This window comes from Pinus tabuliformis, chromosome X (genome assembly GCF_031772625.1).
Source record: "Pinus tabuliformis cultivar Carrire ecotype Pingquan chromosome X, CPIR1, whole genome shotgun sequence".
NCBI classification, from domain to species: Eukaryota; Viridiplantae; Streptophyta; class Pinopsida; order Pinales; family Pinaceae; genus Pinus; species Pinus tabuliformis.
The window spans coordinates 781,434,337-781,458,733 of NC_142308.1; the positions used below are offsets into that span (position 1 = coordinate 781,434,337).

Below are 24,397 nucleotides of genomic sequence, written 5' to 3' on the forward strand. Positions count from 1 at the left end.
GAGAGGTCACATACCTCTTTGGCTTCATTGGGAAGAGAGTGAAACTTGTCAAAGTAGAGGAGACTTCTTGCTGGACCCTGGGAGGAGCTTGTACAGCGTCAAGGCACAGGTTGTAAAGTTCTTCTTTGATTTGAATTAATACAATCAGATTCATTTTTCTCAACAAATTGTCTTATGTCATTTGTTTCATGAATTCCTTGACTTTCATGTTAAATATGTTTTATGATATTGGCTTTTCAGGTGTTATTTAATTTGTTTGCTTGTTTGTGTTTTCAGATTCGCGACAAGGGAGCTCATTTGGATTGAAGGAGCGAGGCTTCCACAAACTTGCGTTGGACCCAAAGTAGGCCTAAAACACTTGTTTGCCTTTGTTTATAAAAGCATATTTAGGGAAAGATAGTTTGTGATTGGCTTGCTTGTCACTAGGTCTTCTTTAGATTCTAGGAAGGTCTATCTTGTCCGCAAGATCGACTCATTCCGTGTGACAAAATGGCGACTCCACTGGGGACTTGATTTTTTCCTTGTTTTTACTTTGACCTGAGAAACTGTGTTTTTGTTTCTGTTTTTGGCCTATTGTGTGTGGAATTGGGTAGAATTAGTGTTATCACTCAGGTTGTCCCTTTTGACTCCTAAAGGGATACGGCCGAGGTAACCACAAACCAATGTCAATTAAGAAAATGTGAAAATGATACTTGCAAAAGATAAAGAAATTGAAAGCCACACATGTAAGAGCGAAGATAACATGAAAACAACCCTTGTTAAAGTGAAAGCAAGTGAAAACGACAGTCATGAAAGTGGAAGTGACACTTGTGAAAGGAAAGATGTGCAAAAGCGACAATTGAGAAAACTCACTGAAATGATAACACAATTGCAACTGGAAGCAAGAGGGACTGTCAAATGATGTTGCACACTGACTGTCAGCATAGACTACACTATCCTTATGGACTACACAATCACTATCAATAATGACTGTGCAAGCACTGTAACTGAGTATTGTGCAATCTCTATTTCTAGCCAATGTGCAGGGCATACTCTCGAGAATTGCACAATGTCTATCTTAAGCTTGCAGAGGAAAGGTGCACTCATGCATTTATCAAGGACTAAGCATGTGTGAGCAAGTGAATTTGACACTTAAGAATTTGTGAAGAAGGCTTAAACATTTAGCAAAACATCAATCAACCATGAAGTGACCATGAAACGACAGATTGCAAGATTCTCAGTAGGCTCCAAAATTCAAGTGTAGGCAAACTTTTGGAGGGTGTTGATCGCATCGTTAACAGGTCTTCAATATCCAAGAAGATATATATGTCATTCACCATAGTTCATTATCGAGTATCAATACGTCTTGTAGTGGAGAGATCTTCATCCTCTCACCTTATATCTAATGGAAGAGAACCAATGGTCAACTACTAGTTTTGAAGATATATCAAGAGAATTTGAGATACAACCTGAACCAAACCCTGCAACGAGAGTCTAGAGCCAAAGTCAGCCAATGCCAGAGTCATAATTGTGGCAAGAGACAGGCTCATGTTCCATCAATGTAATTTGGTTGGTGGTCTACCTTAAACCACCACTTGTGGAAGAATTCAACTTCTACTATGCATCTCATTAGTTTGTGGTCATCTTTAAAACACTTCCACTCACAAAAGACATCAACGTCTAACCATATTCGAAAGCGTCCCGAGAACTACTTTGAGCCAAGTTCCAGAGTTTGTAGTTAGCCTTAAACCACCACCAATAGAAGACTTCAGCTTCTACTACTTCATTTGATTTGTATCTTCTTTAAACCAATATTTTAGAGAGCACATCCAACCATTCGCTGCCATACACCTTTGTATTTTAGCTCTCTTCTTGGACTCATATACACCCCTTCGGATTAAGGGGGGAAATGTTGGAAACAAAATCCTTTGGGGTTATGTAAACTTCACTAATTCACTTGAATGGAAAGCGAAAAGCCTCAAATGAAGGCCAACAGTAATGAAAAGTCTAAAAGACCTCTTGGAATATGAAACCAAGGGTTAGAAAAATGTATTTATATGTACATCTTGTGAATAACAATGAATCACACGATTTATCTAAATCTTGTCTATTATTCTGGTGTGTGTGTTCAAGAATTATAAAGCCAGAAAAGTGTTCATTAGAAGACGAAACTTCAAATATTTTCACAGAGTCACTAGGTAAAATTAAATTCATTTGTAAAAATAAACTTTAACATTAACAGGTGGAATATTAGTCTAATAATTCTAAAGTCTATTTAAATATTTTTATTGTAGAATAATAATAATAATAATAAAATTATTTTAGAATATATATTTCTTAAAAGATATATTATCCTTGTCACATCTATCCTTAAGTTATTAGTCAAAGACTCATGGAAAGTTCAGATAAAACCATAAAAATTATATATAGAATCTACCTCCCATCTATTATGTAGTAATCTTTTCTTGAATAGTAAAATTGTGTGTCCAAGAACACTTAGTGAATGTTAACAGAAACCACAGGCAATCAACATCTTTGGTTAGAAACAAACAATGCAGAAATTTCTATATCTATTGATGCAATAAATAAATGGCTTGCTCTAAATGCCAATAAAAAATAAAGCAGCCTACAACGAGGAGAAACACTGGACAATAAAAATGAATCGTTATATCAGAAAAATACCCAAATATTTGAGAGACAAGTAAAGCAGAGGACAGTGCTCATTGTCATAACACCTTTTGCAGGAAGTGAAATTCCTCATTTGAAATCGAATGAAAGAAGATGATGATGTGGATAAAATATTTCTATAATACGTGAATCTATAATCAGACACTGATAGACAAAGAGTCTATGTCCATATATGCTGCCTCCTCTGTCTCCAGATAAGTAGTCTTTGGGTTTTAAATACTCAGTCACTGGAAATATATAAAGCTCATACCTGGAGAGTAGACCAAAGGATAGTTTTATGCATAACTTAGTTGCTCTGGAAAGTTATGTTTGTTACGTATTGTTAAAAGCATCACCAATAATCCGGACAAGAGCAAAATCCATCCTTGAAATGGTGAAAATGGCTAGCGTCCCTCATAATTATTTCTCGTTGAACAATCTTAGAGATGAACTTGGGGGCGTCGTGGCAGTCCCCACAGACACGGAGGTTCTTAGAAATTTGAATAGGAGTCCTTGGGCTAGTGTTGATAAGTCCAAAAGCAATGGCCAGCTCCTCACCGTGACTACAAAGCATATGTTTGTTTAACTATTCCTCCACATCATGCAGCACAAATTTTTTATCAGGCACATACCCAGCTTCTTCCATCTTTCCTGCCAAATTCTCCAACATATCGTAAATTTTCTGAGACTGAGGGTGCGATCTGTCACCTGCAAGGAATGTATGAACCTTGTTATTCACCTCAATCAAGCTGTATCCTGGTGTCTTTTTTAACCCCTTGACATTCATCAAATATCTAACCTTTGCTACATCGTCCCACCTGCCCGCTGCAGCATAAATATTTGAGATTAATACATAATATCCTGCATTTTCTGGCTCTAAATCATAGAGTTGTTTTGCTACATACTCTCCTAGCTGAGTATTGCCGTGAATCCTACAGGCACCAAGCAGGGCACCCCACACACTGCTATCAGATTCTAATGGCATATCTTGTATTAATTTATATGCCTCATCCAGCTGCCCTGCACGGCCAAGCAGGTCAACCATGCATGCATAGTGTTTTGTGCTTGGGATAATGTGATATTCTCGACTCATGCGATTGAAATATTGCCAGCCCAATTCTACCAGCCCTGTGTGACTGCATGCAGATAAAATAGAAACAAAGGTGATGTGGTTTGGCTTTATGCTTCGTTGCATTTGGTTGAAAAGACCAACAGCATCCTCACCATGCCCATGCATTCCATATCCTGTAATCATTGCATTCCAAGATACGACATCTCTTTTAGACATTTTGTCAAAGAGTTTCCTAGCAATATCTATTCTTCCACATTTGGCATACATGTCCAGTAGGGAATTCTCTATAGAAAGATCAGACTGGAATCCACATCCAATGATGTAACCATGGATCCACTTGCCTCGTTGTGGAGCTGCTAACTGGGCACAAGCTGACAGCACACTTACCATGGTAACTGAATTTGGTTTCACATCAGCCAACTGCATTTTGTGAAAAAGTGCCAAGGCATCATTGGCACGTTCATTCTGGGCATACCCTGCAATCATTGCACTCCATGAAACCACATTCTTTTTAGACATCATTTCGAAGAGCTGCTGCGCAATATCTATAGCCCTACATTTGGCATAAATATCTATGAGGGCAGTCCTCACCACGATGTCGTATTCAAATCCCCGTTTAATGATGTAACTGTGAACCCCTCTGCCTTGACGCAGAGCTCCGAAATGAGCACAGGCAGAGAGCACATTCACCATGGTAGTGGAGTTCGGTGTTGCTTCAAACATTTGCATCTGGTTAAAGAGCATGAAGGCCTTATTGGTAGGTCCACTTTTAGCATAGCCAGCAAGCATTGCATTCCACGTTACAACATCCTTTCTTGACGTTTTCTCGAAGAACTGGTTGGCAACATCTATGCTACCACATTTAGCATACATGTCCAACAGTGCAGTTTCTAGAAAAACATCGGAATCCACTCCACACTTAGTTATATACGCATGAATCTGTTTGCCTTGTTCTATATCTCCGAAATAGGCACACGCAGAGAGCACGCTGACAATGGTGACAGAATCAGGTATAACATTTGTAAGCTGCATTTGATGAAAGAGTACCAAGGCTTCTTCCACACGTTCAATCTGGACGTATCCTGCAATAAGTAGAGTCCATGAAACAACATCTCTTTCAGACATTTTGTCAAACAATTGGCGCGCATCCTCCAGGCTCCCACATTTCACATACATATGTATGAGGGCATTGCCGACAAAAGCATCTGCCTCAAGGCCAGCTCGGATTATGTGATAATGAATGGCCTTTCCCGCTTGCAGAGAAGATAAGCCAGCACATGCCCTGAGCACAAATGGAAAGGTGTAATTGTCTGGTTGGATTCCTGCAGCCTGCATTTCACAATAAAGTGCAAGGGCTTCATTACAAAAGCCTTTAGTGGCATACTCTTTAATCATGATATTCCATAACGAAGCAGTTGGTTGGTAAATTTGATTAAAAGCTAGGCGCGCATCAATTAAATTCCTGCACTCACTGTACTTGATCACTACTTTGGAAGCCAAATGGATGTCTTTGACAAATCCGGTGATGAGTATTTGGGCATGGAGATGCTTCAGTGTTTTGACGTCGCTACAAACCTCCAAGAGAGAAACATAAGCTTTCATATTCATCTTGGACACAAAACCCCTATTATTGTTGGACGCCATGGCATCACACCTTTGCCTTCGGATTTGTGTGTGTTCATCTGCAACTGCAATGAAAAGGAAGTGAACATGAAAATAGAAGTACTTTATGAACCTAAAACAAGCGCTATGTTTGGAGTGAGCAGAAACAACTAATTCAATAGTTGCTGTTGCAGAAACCATGAATAATGTAAACTCAATGAGCAAGGCATCTTCTGATACGCGCCTCAATATAAACTGGTATGACTTGCTGGTTATAACTGTAACCTACTTTTTTCAATCTGCGTTACCGGAATTGTTTGGAATCTTTGCAGCTCTTTTATAGTTCGCCCAAGATCAACGTCTAAGTATAAACTTGCCGTGAAAAATTCAGTGTCCCTTTCGATAACTATTGTTTCATTTCAGTTGAGGCATTGTTATGTAAATGTGGAGTACTCGTATGCTTCTCTGTTTGAATCTGAACCTGACCCTCAGTTGTTTGCACCGTCCTTTCTCGACTACCCGACATTATTGTCTTGGGTGGCATTGCAGCAATTTCACATCTACACTGTTCAGCGGGTGTGTATTCATTAATGTTATATGAATGAATTAATTTATTTTAATGACGTGCACTACACTTCCCGCAGGTTTAATGAACCAACAAAAACAAATAGCAACTTAATCACCATTCAGATTATTTTTCATGCTCCTTTCCTGTTACGAATTTTGAGTAAGCGACTCGCTCTTTTGTGAACTCTTTCTTTCTAAAATGTTCACCGTGTCTGGTTTACATTTAGGTTATTGTCAAACTGAACACGAAAATCTTCATACCATATTCGTTCATAAAATCTTCCTACCATATTTTTTCATAAAATGTCATTTTGTTTCTACCATCTTTCTTCTTCTTTTTTTAATTGAATATATTTATATGTATGCTATAGAGTTAAATCTTTTTGTGTTATCTGACGATTTATATTAAATAGTTAATAACACATTTCGAGTGTGACATGTTTTTTATTCTAAGGTTATTTCAATTTTATTTTATTCTACAAGGTTAGCATTTTATATATCACTTTATATCTATTTTAATTTTCGATTTACCAAGTGAGAGATCAAATACTTTTTTACTCTAAAACATATTTACACCTCAAGTGATTTGATCTCTTTTGGGGATTATTACATTTGAAGTTAAGATGCATCTGCATAAGTATTATTATTATTATGTAATTTTACAAGGACTCACTGAAGAAGATTTCCAAAAATGTGGCTCTTGCTATAAAGATTAGTAGCTCGGTCAGCTCATTCAGTCATAAGCTCATTGAGAGTAACCCTCTTACCCCTAGAATCTATGGACTTCCTAAGATCCATAAGGAAGGGGCTCCTCTGAGACCCATTGTCAACACGATAGGAGGGCCGACTTATCTTCTTGCTAAATATTTAGCAATGAAGCTTAAGCCCCTTGTAGGTAATACAAATTCCTTTGTCAAGGACTCTGCTTCGTTTGTCAATGAGTTGAAGGATTTCAGGCTTGATCCCGATGACAAGCTTGTGAGTTTCGATGTGGTCTCCCTCTACACTAATATCCCTATCATCAAGGCCATCGAGGTCATCAAGCGTATTACAGATCTTGATACTGCTAAGTTAGTTGATATATGTCTTACCTCTACTTTCTTTTCCTTCGATGGGGAATTATATAAACAAACTTGCAGTGTTGCCATGGGTTCCCCCCTCTCCCCTGTGGTGGCTAATCTATTCATGGAGGATTTTGAATCAAGGGCCTTGGCCTCTTCTCGTCTTCTGCCTAGGATGTGGAAGAGGTTTGTGGATGACACTTGTGTCATTTGGTCCCATGGCAAGGAAGAGTTGGACCTTTTTTTCCTTCATCTTAATAATCAGTCTAATTCCATAAAATTCACCGTGGAATTTGAAAGTAATAATAGTCTATCCTTCCTTAACATCATCGTCTCAAGGAATGAAGATGGATCTTTTTTTCATCGAGTCTTTCGAAAGAAAACGCACGCAGAGCAATATCTTCATGCTAATTTTCATCATTTCCCAACTCAAAATCTTGGTGTTCTCAATACTTTAGCGACTAGAGCTTTAAGGGTTTCTAATGATAACCATCTCAATGAGGAGAAAGCACACATCTTGAGTGTTTTCTTTAATAATGGGTATAGTAGACACCAGTGTACTAAGGCTTTCCTCAAAGTTGAAAAAGGTCCTAAGGCTAAGAAAGAAACCAATGATCATTTTTCTGGGGTTCATCTCCCATTTATCCAAGGAACTACGGACAATACTGCGAGGATCCTAAAGAAGCATAAGGTTCCTGCAACCTTTAGGCCTATAAGTACCATTTGAAGCTGCCTAAGATCCGTTAAAGATGTTGTGGACCCCAAAAATATGAAAGGTGTTTATGTTATCTCTTGCTCTTGTGGGACTCCCTACATTGGTGACACTGGTCGCTCGATTAATCAAAGGATTCGTGAGGATGCAGCTGACATCAAGCATGGCGGGACCCACTCCTCTGCTTTGGCAGAACATGCATAAAAATCTAAGCATCACATATGCATTGAGGAAGCCCATGTCATTGCCAAGGTTAGTCATTTCCATCATTGTAAATTTAGGTAGGCCTTGGAAATCGAAAAAAGGCCCAATAATATAAATAGAGACGATGGTTGGAATATTTGCAGAAGTTGGGTTCCTATCGTGTCTGCGAATTATTTAGTTTTTTAGGGTTTGATGTTTCTAGTTATAATTTTTTTGTTTCTATATAGGTATTTGCATTTAATGTTAATATTCTTTTGATCAATTTTCTCACCTTTAAGAAGAAATTTGTCCTCCATTTTGATTGCTTTGTTTTAATTTTAGTCTCATTTAATTATTATTTTTGTTATAGGATCTTGACTCATTAATCAGGTCTTGACTCCTATTTATTTATTTATTTATTTTTATTTTTAGTATGCTCTATGTATTTGGTTGACTTGGATTGTTTGTTTCTTATTAATGTTTACTTTCGATCTTTCTTAATTATTATTATAAACTATAATATTATTATTCTTAAACTAGTCGTTATAGGAATGTTATTTGATCTTAATAATCATTATTAAAATATTAATTTTCATAAATTAGTCATTATATGATCTTTTGGTCTCTACATTGCCCTCTATTTAAGCTTGTGCCATGATCTACATCTTCATCTGGTCCTGATGATGAACCATACTAGCTGGTTCAAAATGCGTCGACAAATTTTTCTCCTATGTGATTTCTACCGAAAAGACTCTTCTTAATGTAATATGGATCACAAAAGTCTGAATTCAGAAATTATAAGGTTGGTAAAAATTTTAGAATGAGAAGTTCATTATATAACTACACAACGTTTAAATAATGCAAATAATAATAAATGAGAATACAAGTGACTTAATAAATTCAATTACAATTTTTTCTTTAATTCAGCAAACCGTATCGAATATTTGTTTTTATTGCTGAGAGGCACTCTCCAATCCAATATGGTAGAGATGTTGTAATGTAATCTTTAACATTTTGACTAAGTCAAATTACATAAAATAAAAATGGAAAAAAACAAATAAATAAAAAAGATTATCTAATGTAATGTAAACATTTTACTCTGCCAAAATAAAATAAAGAAATATAAATATAAATATAAAATAAAAATGCCCATGGTATTGACCTACGGTATTCCTATGGAATATAGTCTATTTAAATGGGGGAATTAAACCAACCTAGATCCATCTTAACTCAAGATCTACCAAGCACCAAGAGGGATCAAATCCCTTGAGATGCAAACCTCTTTTAGAGTGAAAAGAGATTAAAAATAAAAAATAAAAAACTAAATTAAATAAAAAGGTAAATAATATGTAAACATTTGAACTCGGCCAAAATAAAAAATTCTTGACAGGAGAAGGAGAAGTTCTGCAAGTGAAGCTGAAAAATGTGAGAAAACTCAATTTTGTAAAGTTATTAGTCTGCATGGCAACAATAGGGGGAGGAAGCAGTGCTCCCTCCTATTACAACATCCTAGTTGACAAAGGAAAATGAATCCAAGGTGGGTTTCAGGCCCATTCTAACAAGACCACGGATATTGCACAAGGAGACAACCGATCAATGTCAACGAAGGATGCAAATTCACATGGCGTGAATTCCAAAGCATCTAATAAGGGGTATTTAAAGAAAGGTATGTATCCCATAATGTTGGGCCAAAATGGAGCCTGTAAGCCCAAGACCAATAAGAATCCTAGGGTTGTGATTACAAATCCACAGACCCAAGCCCTCTGAGACCATATGAAAACATACACGTTGATCTGTAAATTTATGGGGATCTGACCCAATGAAAAAGTGTTAAGAACTTGGATCCAATACGTTTGGAAATCCAAGGGGGGCGTTATGAACCTGGATCCAATACGTTTGGAAATCCAAGGGGGGGTAGACCTCCATCTTCCAAAGGTTTCTATGTGGTTTTATTTGCTAACTTGGAAGACAGAGACAGGTCTTTGAGGGAGGATTGTACTTCCTTTCCTCAATTGAGTTGTACATGCAACCCTAGAAGGAAAATTTCACACCAGATAAGGAAACCTTTACATTTGTTCCAGTGTGGATAAGGTTATGTTGGCATTATGGAAAATGTGTTGTCCTTGATGGCAATCTATTCGATAAAAATGTCAACTTTGTGATAACAGGATGTTTATACATAGTGATACAGATGCTACAACTAGTATGAACAAAGAAAGAAGAGTTCAGTGACAGATGGATGGCAAAGACAAAGCTTGAGAAACTATATGTGGATCCTATTCGAGACGGTTGCGTACATATGCGAGTACTGTGAAGAAAAGTCTCGTACATAATCTGCACCATGGTAACTTGAATACCAGAGGTCTTTACCATGGTATTGGCCCATAGTAATAGGTGTGTCAACGATTATTTGATCTCGTCAAAGAATACCAACGACATTACTAAGGGATTGGCCTAAGGTATTGGCTAAGGAAAACCTATATAAGGAGATGGAGATCAAAGTGTTAGATGTGCAAGTTATGTGTTATTAATGTGTAAGCTAATCTAAAACAGATGTGCACCAAGGAGAATGGAAGAGGCTCATATCTGATATGTTTGTGATTATAGCTAACAATGATAGATCTATGGTGATAATGATACTCTTATATGAATGTGTGACAATAAAGTTTGTGAAGTATGCGTTGTGGTTGCAACGAAAGTATGATTCAATGATTTCATATTTGTACATTGATTTTCCTCTGAAAGGTCATGTACATATGTGATCATGTTCTGGATAGTCACGTATATATTTCGTGAAAGGTATTTAGTACGTTTAGAATCTGTATGTGGGTGTTGTGTATGATAAGCGCGTACATATGTTGATACGCTTTGTGAAAGTCACATATACATACTAGGGTTTTGAAGTATGGCTTGTTGATGACATTTGATAAGTTATGTTATGTTTTTTGTTGTTTGTCAATGATGTCTCTATCATGATAATATGTGTTTGGTAGTACTGGTTGGGTTGAATTGGTTATGGAATGGAATGTTTATCAGTAAAAATCTTACTATTTTGTGATCTGTAATTGGCCCATTGATCTGAGATTGATTCAGTATTTGGTTTAGTGGTTGTCTTAGTATTACAGTGATTCAGATTCAGCTATCGATATATTGAGATTTGTACGTAGGTCTTCCTCAAAAAAATTGCATACATACGTATGTGTGCTTCATAGAAGTAGTGTATACATTCTGACATGTGTTTGATCAGGGTTTACAATATCAACATTTGGTTTATGTGATGAAAAGTATATGGTCTGGTATACTTATGAGTGGTTTTTCTTTGATATGATCTTATATGAATTGGTTTGATCTAGTTGCATTGGTTGACTAAGATTCAATGATTGATTTGATGATTCAGTTGGTTCAATGATTTGATGATTTGATTCAGTGATTGGTGTTAGCGCTTGAATTTGGCCTCAGGCTGAAAAAGACAAAATCCAAGGCAACATCAAACCACTTAGCCTCGTAGCTAGCCCTACGAGGACAGGAGAGGGCTCTCTCTGGGTCTATCTCGGCAAAAGTTTTTCAAAGGGCTGAGATGACCGATAACGAACACTGATTTTAGGCTAGTAAACTGATAGGGAAAGTTTGATTTCAAATTTTTAGGGTTTTGTTGGAAAACTGAGCACGACAATTTTGGGTGCGGGGATGAGACACAGTTTTTGCAGAGGTCTTTTTGGGGCAAGGTAGGAGATTGTCTTGATGCCTTTGAAGGAAGTGAATGGATAGGTATGACTGGTGAGGAGCTAAGGAGAGCAAGAAATCATCAGGAGTTCTCCTTAAACAGATGAAAACATAGATATTAAGCAAACTTAAAGGCAGAGCATAGAAACCATGAATTCTACCTTAACACTTCATTTACTTAATTTGCAGAAGAGAAGAGTAGGAAAATGATACACATAAAAAACTTACAAGTACATGAGAGAAACACACCATCAACACAAATCACCACAGGAATCCCAAATAGTGCTGCAAAACCCTGGTCTTTCCTTTGCCAAAATTGCAAAGATACAAAGAGTAATATAGTCTAAGCTTATCCCTCAAGAGTCCAACCATGAAAATGACTAAGAAAATACATAATATAGGCAAGCTAACACATTCCCTTGCCTCTAGGGGTCGAGCTCATCATCCTAGGAGCTGTTTCAACCAATTCTAAACTGAGCACTATAATCTAGGCAATCAAAACAACTTGCCTCTATAAGCTAGGAAACCAATTCATTCATTAAATTTTTGCTATTTTATGAATGAATCTTCTAGAATAGGTAAATAAGTGTCATTTCAACATAAAATTACATTAATTACATCAAGGAGGGTGAAAAATCCCACCAAAAGTCAAAACTGGTCAAATGCTACGTTTTCTTGAGCTGAAGGTGAAAAATTGAGAAAATGTCCTGATGCGTAGCGCGCCATTTCTCAACGCGTAGCGCGCCTTTGAGCCCACTTTTGGGGAACTTCCCGGCATCAAAATGAGGCTCAAGTGGGCTTGTTGGAAAGGTTTGGATATCTACTCTCCAGCCAAAGTGGAATTTCTCAATTTGGTGCCCATTTGCCCCTCCAAAAATGCAATCTCCCAAGACTGCTTCCTGTGTGTCCAAAAAGTAGCAGTAGGTCATTTTTTGCTTGTTTTTTGACCTTTTTGGGGCCCAAATCTCCATGAAATGTCTTGGTAGTGGCTGAGCAAGTGTAATTTGTGATGAAAAATCCAAAAATGCAAAGTTTTTGTGAAATGGACTTCCCCATCTTCAGGGTAGCGCGCGGCTCGCTACGCGTTGAGGGCAAAAACCTGTTTTTAGCAAAAAAAAATTCAAAATTGACCAAAATTGCTCCAAATTTTCTGAATTTTGAGCTGGGGGTGTATCATTGAGCACCATGCTCCTTCAAGGAGGCTTTAGCCAAAATCTGAAGTGGATCGGGCCTTTTCCTCCGTTTTAGTGCCTTGGTCAATCGTCTTTTGAGTACCTTCATTTTCGCTTTGCACACATGCATGCGGGCCCAATAATGATTTTTCATGTGGCGGAGCATATCTTTGTCCCTATTTGCCTTGGCTAGAAACTTCTCTAAATGAGTGTTCACCCGAATGAGCATAGACCCTTGCTCAATAGGTGTCAAATCACCGGGTCTCTTGCGAGCCAAGTTCCGGTCTTCTCGGATCCTCCGCAACTCATCAAGAGTGTGTTCATCCTCTAACTGTTTGTTGCGCTGCTCTAAGTATTTGATTGTCCAATTTTCCATTTCCAACTTTTGCTGCAACAAGTGATTTTCAGCCTTTAGTTGTTGAATGATCTCTTTTGGCTCCGAGCTAGGAGAACTGATGTCAAGGTCAATGATGTCTATGTCCGGATCACCTGATGGTCCCTCATCAATCATGGGTTGCTTGCCTCTCTCCTGTACCTGTGCTGCTGTCGAAAGCGAGGCCCCTTCCACCTGATGTGGAGACAACACTCGTTGTGCTGATGAAGAAGGCGAGACCCCTTCCACCTGGTGTGGAGATAATACTCGCCGTGCAGATGCAAATAAGGCCCTGTGGCCTCTTTGATATGTAACACATGCTGGGGTGCTGACATGCTCGGGCTCTGGAATGTGAAACTAATGTGAAGGCCCTCCCTCATCATGGACAATCTCAGGGGGTGGCTGTGGCGCCATGAAGAAGTCGCGAGAGATGAAATCCTCCCAAGCAATACCCTGCTGTGCCAACTGATGCATCACTATGATCTCGATCAGTGCATAATGATATATACTCTTGTGTTGCTGTGCGGGGCTCTTCCTTTGCACTAAGGGCACCATTCTCTCTATATTTCGGCACATGAAAAATGGGATGTTCATCATTCGTACCCGGGTGAAATGCATCAACAAACGGATATGGTACGAATATAAACGTGAAAATCTTCCCTCACAAGTGAAATAGCGCATAATGAGCCTCATCAAGGGTGCATACTCATCCCTTAGGAATCTGAAGGGAAAAACAGCAGTAAGGTGCCTCATACACCCGGGTTTGATATATGGTTGATAATGAAATCTGTCTAGCTGCTGGCGCTTGTTCCACTCTTCCCCAACATTTGGTATCCCGGTGGCTTGAGCAACAATTTCGGGTGATAGGGTGAAGTCGACTCCTGCAAGGTTCACATGACCATTGTGTAAATGTAGGACAAACAAGCAGACTAGTTCTTTGTGATGTTGAATTTGTGAGATCCTCTCACAATATCCAAAGCATGATTGATACTGAAAACATGTCATTGCAAGTGGACAAGCTTGCAAATGAGCCAAAGAAGTGGGCTCCTCCCTGACATGCCGACCACCTTTACCACCCTTGTGATGCCTCCTTGGCACTTCTACCTCTGGTGTTGAATCACTGTCATAACTCTGCTGATAATCTGATTTGGTTTCTGGCATGGTTTTGAAGGCAAGATGGCTGAAATGTAATGCTGACTTTGCACCCAATTAACCGTTGTTTGACTTTTTCAAATGCTGTCACCAAGGGGACATAAATACAAGGGGATTGTTAGGGAAAGGGGAACATGAGGGAATTAGGGACAATAAACAAAAATAAGGAATTTAGGGAAGGCAACATGGGAAATCATAATATTGTGGGACTTTAAGGTGGAAGTGGGGTTTGGGAATTTAGTAGGTTTTAGGGATTTTAGAGAGGAAAATTATGAAATTTTATGGGAAAATTTGAAGGAGAATGTTGATGGAGATGAGGGAAAAGAGGGATAAAAAATGGGCAACCTTGGACAGCAAAATATTTTGAAACCCTAGCACCATTAAGTCTTTAAATCTTCCATAGCAATTTAGGGTTTTGACTCCTCATTTTCATGGCATTTTAACATATTAATTTCTCATTCATCTTGCAAAACCAAAACTAGCCATGGAGGATAGGCCTACCTGAAATTTGCTTGAGAGAAAAGAGGATTTGGTAGCTTGCTGGCAGTTTATTAGGCGAAAAACCCAACGCGTAGCACGCCTTGCCCAACACGTAGCTCCCCTCTGACGCGTAGCGCACGAGAAATTTTGTTCTGAGAAAGGCAGCCTGATGCGTAGCGCGCCCCTGACGCGTAGCGCGCCCTCCCTGATGCGTAGCGCGCCTCTAAAACTGCCCAATTTGCTTGCAAGGATTCACTTAGCTTGTGAGAGGCAAATGAGTTGCTAATGAAGAGTGATGTGCTTTTATAGGCTCCCTTTAGATTTTTATTTGCCCAAAACCCGCTTTATAATGTTTGGGTGTTGACACTTTTTTTTGAATTAATTGGCTCTGACTTCTGGTTTCCTTTCTTTGAAAAAATTGATTGAAATGATGATTTCTTCTGAAAATTTTTGCAGGGATAGCTTCTAAGATGCTTTGGCAAAGGAGACCAAGGCTGCGCTTCAACATTTGGAGAATTTGAAATTTTGACAATTTTTACAAAAACGAGATAATGACCTTTGTTTTTCAAAAACAGAGTTTTGAAAACAAGGTGAAAATTTAGCTGTACAATAGTGAGAATTATTGAAATGATGTTTTATGAAGGACATCCCTCTGGCCTGCTGGTCCTTTATGACCTCTCAAGACAAAAATTGACTCAACCCTAGACCTAAGACCTCGAAATTTAAAACAAGATGAATGACCCTTTGAAGATTTTATTTACTTAAACAAACCTGAACCAGCAATGCCAAATAGGAGGGGAATAAAAACACAAACTCCCTCCACCAGGGTTATGGCATGCCTAACGGAATGCAACATGATCACACTGATGGGACACCTAATCATGAAATGCAAAGAGCTTTGATCTCTGGTGGAGGGCTACTAGACCGACTCTAACAATTGGTTTCATAATTTTTACTTGGTTTGAGCTTAATGATGGAAGTGGGTCCAGTCTGAAAATATGATGAAAGGTAGCCTACAGGTTTGATGTTGAGTTAGGTGAATCCAGTATGAAACATTATGAAATGTGGTCCACAAGAGGAGTTGAGGGTTGGAGCCTTCAGTGAGGGAGTTGAAGCTTACTTCTAGCTGCAACTGGAGAATTTATGCAGAGGGTAGGAGATCCCTTCCCATAGGAGCTGGTAAACAAGATCAGGGGGTTGGAGCTCCCTTCCAGTGGGTGTTGGAGAATGAGAGAAGGTTGTAGCCTTCTACAAGTAGGTGCCTGCGTACTGATATAAGTTTGCGCTAGTACAATATTGTAATATGTTTTCCTTTATAATAAAAGAAGAAGACAAAGACGACAGCAACAATGGTTTTCTCCCACATTGGGTCTCCACCTAAAAATATTGGTGTTCATGTGTGTTGATGATCTATCTGTTATTTACTACTCATGGTTTCTGCTTAATGAATGAATAATGAAGTAATGACACACTGGTTAGAAGATGAACAGATGATGAAATATACGGAAAGTAGTTAACTAGGTATATGATGTTTGTATTCATTACAGTCATGTACATACGCTAGTTTAGTGAATAACAGTACTGTACATAAATCAGAATAAGAAATTGAAAATTTGAAGTGAGTTAAAAATACTAATTCACAACCCCCACCCCCCCACCCCCCTGACTATTTTTCCCAACAATTGGAATAAGAGCAGGTCACTCCAGCAGAAGCTTAACCAGTTGAAGTGGATCAGGGACAATGGGAAAGAATTAAAAGAAGAAAGCATCTCAAAGAAGAAGTCGAATTAGTAGAACAATGATGGTGAAGCATTTGATATTGTGGCAATAATTGAATTTATGGGTCAAGAACAATTTGAAACAGTCGAAGAACAAGGCAAGTTAGAAACAATGGACAATAAAGGTATGTTTATGCTAAGTAATGATAACTATCAGGAATGGAAAGAAGAGATGAATTCTAAGTTAATGAACCTAGGATCTGATGTTTGGAATTTAGTATGTAATGGTTGCACTAAAACGCCTTCATCATGTGAAGAATTACAAAATAATAATGTAGCATTAAATGAAATCTTTGGTAATATACCCAATTCAGCATTAGGAAATATTATGCACTATGAAAATGCAAAGGAATTATGGGATAATCTACAGGAAATCCATGAAGGAAAAACAAAGGAAGATTGTTCATTAGGATAACTAATAGGTAATCTTATTTCTAAAGAAAATAATGATGTATCAAAAGATAAGTATGTTATGTCAGATGGATTTATTGATTCATAAGGAGACATGTTAGAAAAAGTTCTCAGTCTTAGAAGAAAACTTGATTTTGCTTTAAACAGGATTAACAATCTTAAGGATAAGTTGTAGGCATATGATAACAGGGATAATGTTAAATCAGTAAGTGTTGCAGTAGAATCTAAATAATATTGTGAAGGACTTGAATCTGAGATTGTATCTCTAAGAGTAGATCTTTAAAAGTCAAACAAGTGAAATGAAGAACTACTTCAATTATTTGAAGAACAAGAGAATGGGTTGAAGGAAGACATTATCAAATTGAAGGAGAAATTGGAAGAAGGAAGAAAGGTTGAAGAAGGACTGAGGAAACAATATCGGGAAAGGGAAGAACAATACCAAATAATGGAGGCGGAAGAGGTAAATTAGAAGAAAAGGATAAACACTTGAGAGTTCAAGATAGTAAAAAGATTTTGGATAACCTTCTTAGTAATCAAAGGTATCCTTCTATTAAATTTGGTCTTGATTTTCATGAAACTATAAAAGGAGAATCTAGTTCATAGGCTTATACAAGGATCTTGAAGGACACCAATACGAAATCTGAAATTCATGTTAAAGAGATAAAAAGTCAACCAAATCAATATCCAAGAAAGATGAATTTTCAAAAGAAATAATTTGCTCCCAATGATAGAAACATTAATCGATTCTCTTCTGATAAATAATGTTTAACGATTTATATGTCATAATTATGGACATGTTGCAGACAATTGCAAAAGCAGATTGTTTTGATCTTAATCAAATAGCCACTTCACAGGAAGATCATCGGCTCCCATATACTCAAGTTTCTTTAAGGGATATTATTTTTCTTGCAACATATTTGGTCACACAACTATTGATTGCAATAGAAGGAATATGAAACAGGTATATAATGATTCGTCAACTTCGTTTTCTGGTCATACAAGATGTTATGCTTGTAACGAGTTTGGGCATGTAGCAAAAGAATGCAGGAACAAGCCAATGAACCTCCATAGACAACATGGCAAGTAGTCATATAAGAATATTGTTACCAAAATATCTGAGAAATATGGATCCACCAACACTTCTCATAATAAGAAGAAAGAAGAAGAAAAACATAGATAGCAGATGCTCTCATTTCATCACTGTAGATAAAGAAATAAGATTGTTCATTAGGATAACTAATAGGTAATCTTATTTCTAAAGAAAATAATGATGTATCAAAAGATAAGTATGTTACGTTAGATGGATTTATTGATTCAAAGGAGACATGTTAGAAGAAGTTCTCAATCTTAGAAGAAAACTTGATTTTGCTTTAAAAAGGATTAACAATCTTAAGGATAAGTTGCAGGCATATGATAACAGGGATCATGTTAAATCAGTAAGTGCTGCAGTAGAATCTAAACAATATTGTGAAGGACTTGAAGCTGAGATTGTCTCTCTAAGAGCAGATCTTTAAAAGTCAAACAAGCGAAATGAAGAACTACTTCAATTATTTGAAGAACAAGAGAATGGGTTGAAGGAAGAAATTATCAAATTGAAGGAGAAATTGGAAGAAGGAAGAAAGTTTGAAGAAGGAATGAGGAAGCAATATCGGGAAAGGGAAGGGAAATACCAAATAATGGAGGTTGAAGAGGTAAATTAGAAGAAAAGGATAAACACTTGAGATTTCAAGATAGTACAAAGATTTTGGATAACATTCTTAGTAATCAAAGGTATCCTTCTATTAAATTTGGTCTTGGTTTTCATGAAACTATAAAAGGAGAATCTAGTTCATAGGCTTATACAAGGATCTTGAAGGATAACAATACGAAATCTGAAATTCATGTTAAAGAGATAAAAAGTCAACCAGATCAACATCCAAGGAAGATGAATTTTCAAAAGAAATCATTTTCTCCCAATAATAGAAACATTAATCGATTCTCTCCTCTGATAAATAATGTTGAATGATTTATATGTCATAATTATGGACATGTTGCAGACAATTGCAAAAGCATATTGTTTCTATCTTAATCAAATAGCCACTTCACAGGAAGATCATCGACTCCCATATACTCAAGTTTCTTTAAGGGATAGTATTTTTCTTGCAACATATTTGGTCACACAGCTATTGATTGCAATAGAAGGAATATGAAACGGACATATAATGATTTGTCAGCTCCATTTTCTGGTCATACAAGATGTTATGCTTGTAACAAGTTTGGGCATGTAGCAAAAGAATGCAGGAACAAGCCAATGAACCTCCATGGACACGATGGCAAGCAATCATATAAGAATATTGTTACCAAAATATCTGAGAAAGATGGATCCACAAACACTTCTCATAATAAGAAGAAAGAAGAAGAACAACATAGATAGCAGATGCTCTCATTTCATGACTGTAGATAAAGACAAGTTTGAGTTTCTCAAGAAAAATAAAGATGGTAAGGTGATTCTTGGAAATAGTGCTCTAGCAAAAGTTATGGGAAAAGGTAGAATCAAACTTGAGAAGTGTGCAAAAGCAATGGATGCATTATTAGTTCAAGGGCTAAAGCTAATTATTCTAAGTGTAGGTCAAATGGCTAACAAAGGACGTATAATTGTGTTTACATCAACTAAATGCAAAGTATAGATGAAGAAACTAGAACTATTATAGCAAGAGGATACAAAAATCTAAACAGATTATATGTGTTAGCAGAGAAGAATTTAGGCAGAAATAAGAGGTATAGCTCCTCTTCTTCTTTAGATTCAAAATAAAAGAAGATAGTTCCCACTATAGTCTATCTGATCCGAATTTAAACATGAACACAAAAAATTACAGATATAACCATAAATATAGAGATGCAGCAGAAATAACAGTTCCTTTCATTAATATCAAATAATGAAATATGCTTACAAATAGAATGGAAATGAGACTAGCTCGGGTGATGGTAGCTTATCTCTAAGAAGATATGTAGTGGATACATGCCTCTAAACTGAGTTACAATGAGGATCAAGGGCATTTTTATTATTGAACAATAAGAGAAAACCATAAACAACCAAAACCCTAACCCGAGAAGTTGTAACACCAATAGTTTAGGGGCCCCATTGGGGTTAGTTGGGCAACCAACTTCCTGGGGTCGTAACTTGGTCATATTATCTTCGTTTGACGCCCATGATACGTCGTTGGAAAGATCTCTCTGAGGACTACAACTAAAAACATGATTTCTTGGAGATCACCCAAAGGAATATTTCCCAAAAACATCGTTTAGGGCCTCAAAATGGCTTCAGAAGTTCAGGACTCAAAAAACTGCCAAAAATAGTAAATTGTGCTACAATTAATGAAAAAAAAAAAACTGACAAAACAATGGTGGTGGTCTAAGTGGAATAGGTAGGTGGCCACCAATATCCACCTAGATCATTCCTCCCCCCTTAGGAACCAATGGTCTCCATTGTGTTGAGTTCCTCCATGAGATGAGGAAACTTATGTTGAACTTGGTCCCTAGTGAGCCATTTTCCTTGGTGCAGGAGTTGGATGGCTCTAACAACTCAATACAGTTGGATCTTCTGTTGGCGAGTGTTCTTGATCTGTGTTTCCATGATCCAATCAGTTGTAGCTTGTTCCATGCAGTCTAGATTTAACTCTATTGGTGTGAGTTGTTTTGCAATGTCGGATGTGTCCAATAATGGTTGAAAGTATGCTGAAGGCGATCCACATTGAACACTAGGTGCAGGCCAAGGAATGGGGGAATTTTGAGCTCAAAATCATTATCTCCCACAGCCTTGGTGATGGTGTATGGCCCATATCAAAGCGAGTGAATCTTGTGGTGGAGCCTAGCGAGGCACTCCTTCTGCAAATATAGCTAAACTTTGTCGCCCACCTGGAACTTCTGTGGGACCCGATGTTGATCATGTCATTGCTTGTACTTAACATTGGCTTTGTCCAATATGTCATGGACTTGTTGGCAGATGTGTTGTGTTAGCGCTTGAAATTTCACCTCAGGCTGAGAAAGGCAAACTCCAAGGCAACATCAAACCACTTAGCCTCGTAGCTAGCCCTACGGGGCAGGAGAGGGCTCTCTCCGGTATATCTCGGCAAAGATCTTCAAAGGGAGGAGATAACCAATAAAGAACACTGATTTTAGGCTAGTAAACTGATAAAAGGTTTGATTTGAGATTTTTAGGGTTTTGGTGGAAAATCGGGGAAAGGCAATTTTGGGTGCGGGGATTGGACACAGTTTTCGCAGGGGGCTCTTTGGGGCAAGATAGGAGACTGTATTGATGCCTTTGAAATAGTTGGATGGATGAGAATGACTGGTGAGGAGCTAAGGAGAGCAAGAAATCACCTTGAATTCCCCTTAAACAGATGAAAACATTGATATTAAGCAAACTTAAAAGCAGAGCATGGCAATCATGAATTCTACTTTAACACTTCATTTGCCTAATTTGCAGAAGGAAAAGTAAGAAGATGATTCACATAACAAACTTACAAGTACAAAGAGAAACACACCATCAATACATGTAACCACAGGAATCCCAAAAAGGACTGCAAAACCCTGGTCTTTCTTCCTTTTCCAAAATTGCAGAGATACAATGAGTAATACAATAGAAGCTTTCTCCCTCAAGAGTCCAACCATGAAAATGACCAAAAAAGTACATAATATAGGCAATCTAACATCTTTCCTTGACTCTAGGAGTCGAGCTCACTATCCTAGGAGCTGTTTCAACCAATTCCAAACTGAGCACTAGAATCTAGGCAGTCAAAACAACTTGCCTCTATAAGCTAGGAAACCAATTCATTCATTAAATTTTTGCCTATTTCATGAATGAATCTTCTAGAAGAGATAAATAAGTGTCAAAGTATCATAAAATTACATCATTTACATCAAGGAGGATCAAAACCCACTCCAAAAAGTCAAACCTAGTCAAAACTGCGTTTTGTTGAGCTGTAGGTGCATTTCTGTGAAAATAGCCTGATGCGTAGCGCCCTGAATCTCAACGCGTAGCGCGCCTTTGGGCCTACTTTTGAGGCACTTCCCGGAGTCCAAATGAGGAAAAAGTGGGCTTGTTGGAAAGGTCTAGATGTCTACGTTCCAACCCAAGTGGAATTTCTGAATTTGGTGACCATTTGCCCCTCCCAAATTGCAATCTCCCAAGACTGCTTCCTTTGTGTCAAAAAAGTGGCAGAAAGTCATTTTTTGCATGTTTTTTGACCTTCTGGAGGCTCAAAACTTGGTGAAATTTCTTGGCAATTGCTGAGCAAGTGTAATTTGTCATGAAAAATCCAAAAATGGTTAGTTTTTGAGAAATGGACTTGCCCATATTCAGGGTAGCGCGCGGCGCGCTACGCGTTGAGGGCAAAAACCTGTGTGTGGCACAAAAAATTCACAATCGACAAAATTTTCTCCAAATTTCTTGAAATTTGGGTTGGGAGTCCCCAATCAAGTACCATGCTCAGTCAAAGAGGCTTTGGCCAAAATTTGGAGTGGATCGGGTCTTTTTCTCCGTTTTAGTGCTTTGCTCAACCTCCTTGGATCTGGCGATTGTATTTTTGACATTTCTCTAAAACCATGACACCTGTGTAAAAAGTGAAGGAGGTTTTTCTTCTTTGGCATGTTGTGGACAAAAACCTCTCTTAGTTTTCAAAATTCATCTTTGATTTCTATGAAACATCTTTTGAGTGAAACTTATTCCGATGTGTGAAACAAGGAATTTTGTCGAAATGAAGTGAAATGAAGGGGATAGGAGGCTTCTAAATTCTTGAGGAAATTTTGGGGAGTAGGGAGGGATGTTAGGAAGTAGGGGAAAGTGGAATCTCAGAGATTGAGTGAGGGGAAGGGGTCCAAAAGGGAAAAACACAGGCCCAACCTAGAAAATTGCCAGGTTGTAGCAAGAAACTAGGGTTTGTGCGAAAATGAGGAATTTGGTGGATCTCAGTGATGGGAAGCATTTGATAAGGTAATTTAAGGATAGGGGAAGGTGTATGAACATCAGGATACAAGTTTTGCCTATGATTTGACCGTCCAAGAGAAATTGCCTTCAAAACCCTAGGAGAGAGAAATGACCTTACCTAGGCGCAACTGAAGCATGAACAAGGTGTAAAATGACTCATTGGAACTTGACATGATAATGACAACCCTATGAATGATGATAAACTCAGCAGAATGATGACATGGACCGACATTTGGACAACTTTAGAAGGAGTGAAAGCAAACCCTAAACCTAATGCCTAGTGACCAAATTTTGTTTGAAGACTCTTTGAAATGACAAAATTTGACCTTGAGACTCTGAGACCACTTTGTAAGAGCATATTTGATCACTGGAGGAAGGCTGGAAAGACTGACACTAACATGTTGAATGTGCTCAATGAAGCAATTTGCCTTGTCAGATTTGGACTGGACATGGACCAAATCTTCCTTAGTCGCTGCAAATGGTATGGCCACATCAATGGGACATAGTGGCTGGAATCCCAAACCCACCTGAAAGGGGTTGTGGCCAGTCGATATGTGGAGAGCCCGGTTGTAGCTGTGTTGGACATAGGGGAGGCTCTCATCCCATGTGTGTGGATGCTTTGAGTTGTACATACGCAAAATATGTACGATCATCATGTTAAAAACCTCTGACAGGCCATTAATTTGGGGATGGAAAGTTGTGGACTTAGTGAGCTTAGAGTCCAGCATCGACCAAAGACTAGACCAAAATGTACCGAGGAACCTATTGTCCTGATCTGAGATGATAGACTTTGGGATCCCAAAGTGTACCCACACTCGTTCAAAGAAGAGTTTAGCAATGGCTTATGCTATGATACTCTTCTTGCAAGCCGCCATAATGGCCATCTTCAAGAACCTATCTATGACCACAAAAACACAATCGCTACCATGCTTAGTAGAAGGAAGGCCTGACATGTAATCCATGGAGATGGATTCCCAAGGTGGACTAGGGGTAGGTAGTGCAGTATAAAGACCTTTCTTCTTGATGGTCGGTTTGGCAATGGCGCAGGCAGTGCAGGATCTGATGTACTTCCCGACATCTTGTCGAAGATTCAGCCAATAGAAATACTTTTCCAGTACTGCCACTGTTTTCTCGACCTTGAAATTCCCAGTGGCCCGACTGTAGTGTGCTTCGCAAATAATCTTCGCACATTCACTTGAAGGAACACAAAGGTGTCCCAGCTGGCATAACAGAGCAACTTGGAGGTGAAAATCTAGAACTTGTTGACCATCCAAGAGCGTATGGTTTGTGTGGCTGAATACTAGGTCGCTTTTGTAGAGAAGTGGCCAATCAGAAGTCTCGTGCCCACAAGAGTTGAGCACAATGGTTAACACCATGATCGGTGGTCGGGTGAGGTAGTCTAAAACATTATTTGTGATGCTCTTCTTTTACTTGATATTCAAATGGAACTGTTGCAGGTATGTGGACCATTTATGATGGTGATCATTCTGCAACTTCCCT

At 38.2% G+C, this 24,397-nt stretch overlaps 1 pseudogene across 1 annotated transcript; it reads right to left on the minus strand.

Annotated features, from left to right (window-relative positions):
- Positions 1–2,624: 2,624 nt before the first annotated feature.
- On the minus strand, positions 2,625–6,104 carry LOC149142185 (pentatricopeptide repeat-containing protein At3g12770 pseudogene; annotated as a pseudogene). Its single transcript, XR_016264571.1, has 2 exons — positions 5,610–6,104; positions 2,625–5,406 (listed from the first exon to the last, which is right to left on the minus strand). The product of XR_016264571.1 is annotated as a pentatricopeptide repeat-containing protein At3g12770 pseudogene (transcript).
- Between the last annotated feature and the right edge of the window lie 18,293 nt (positions 6,105–24,397).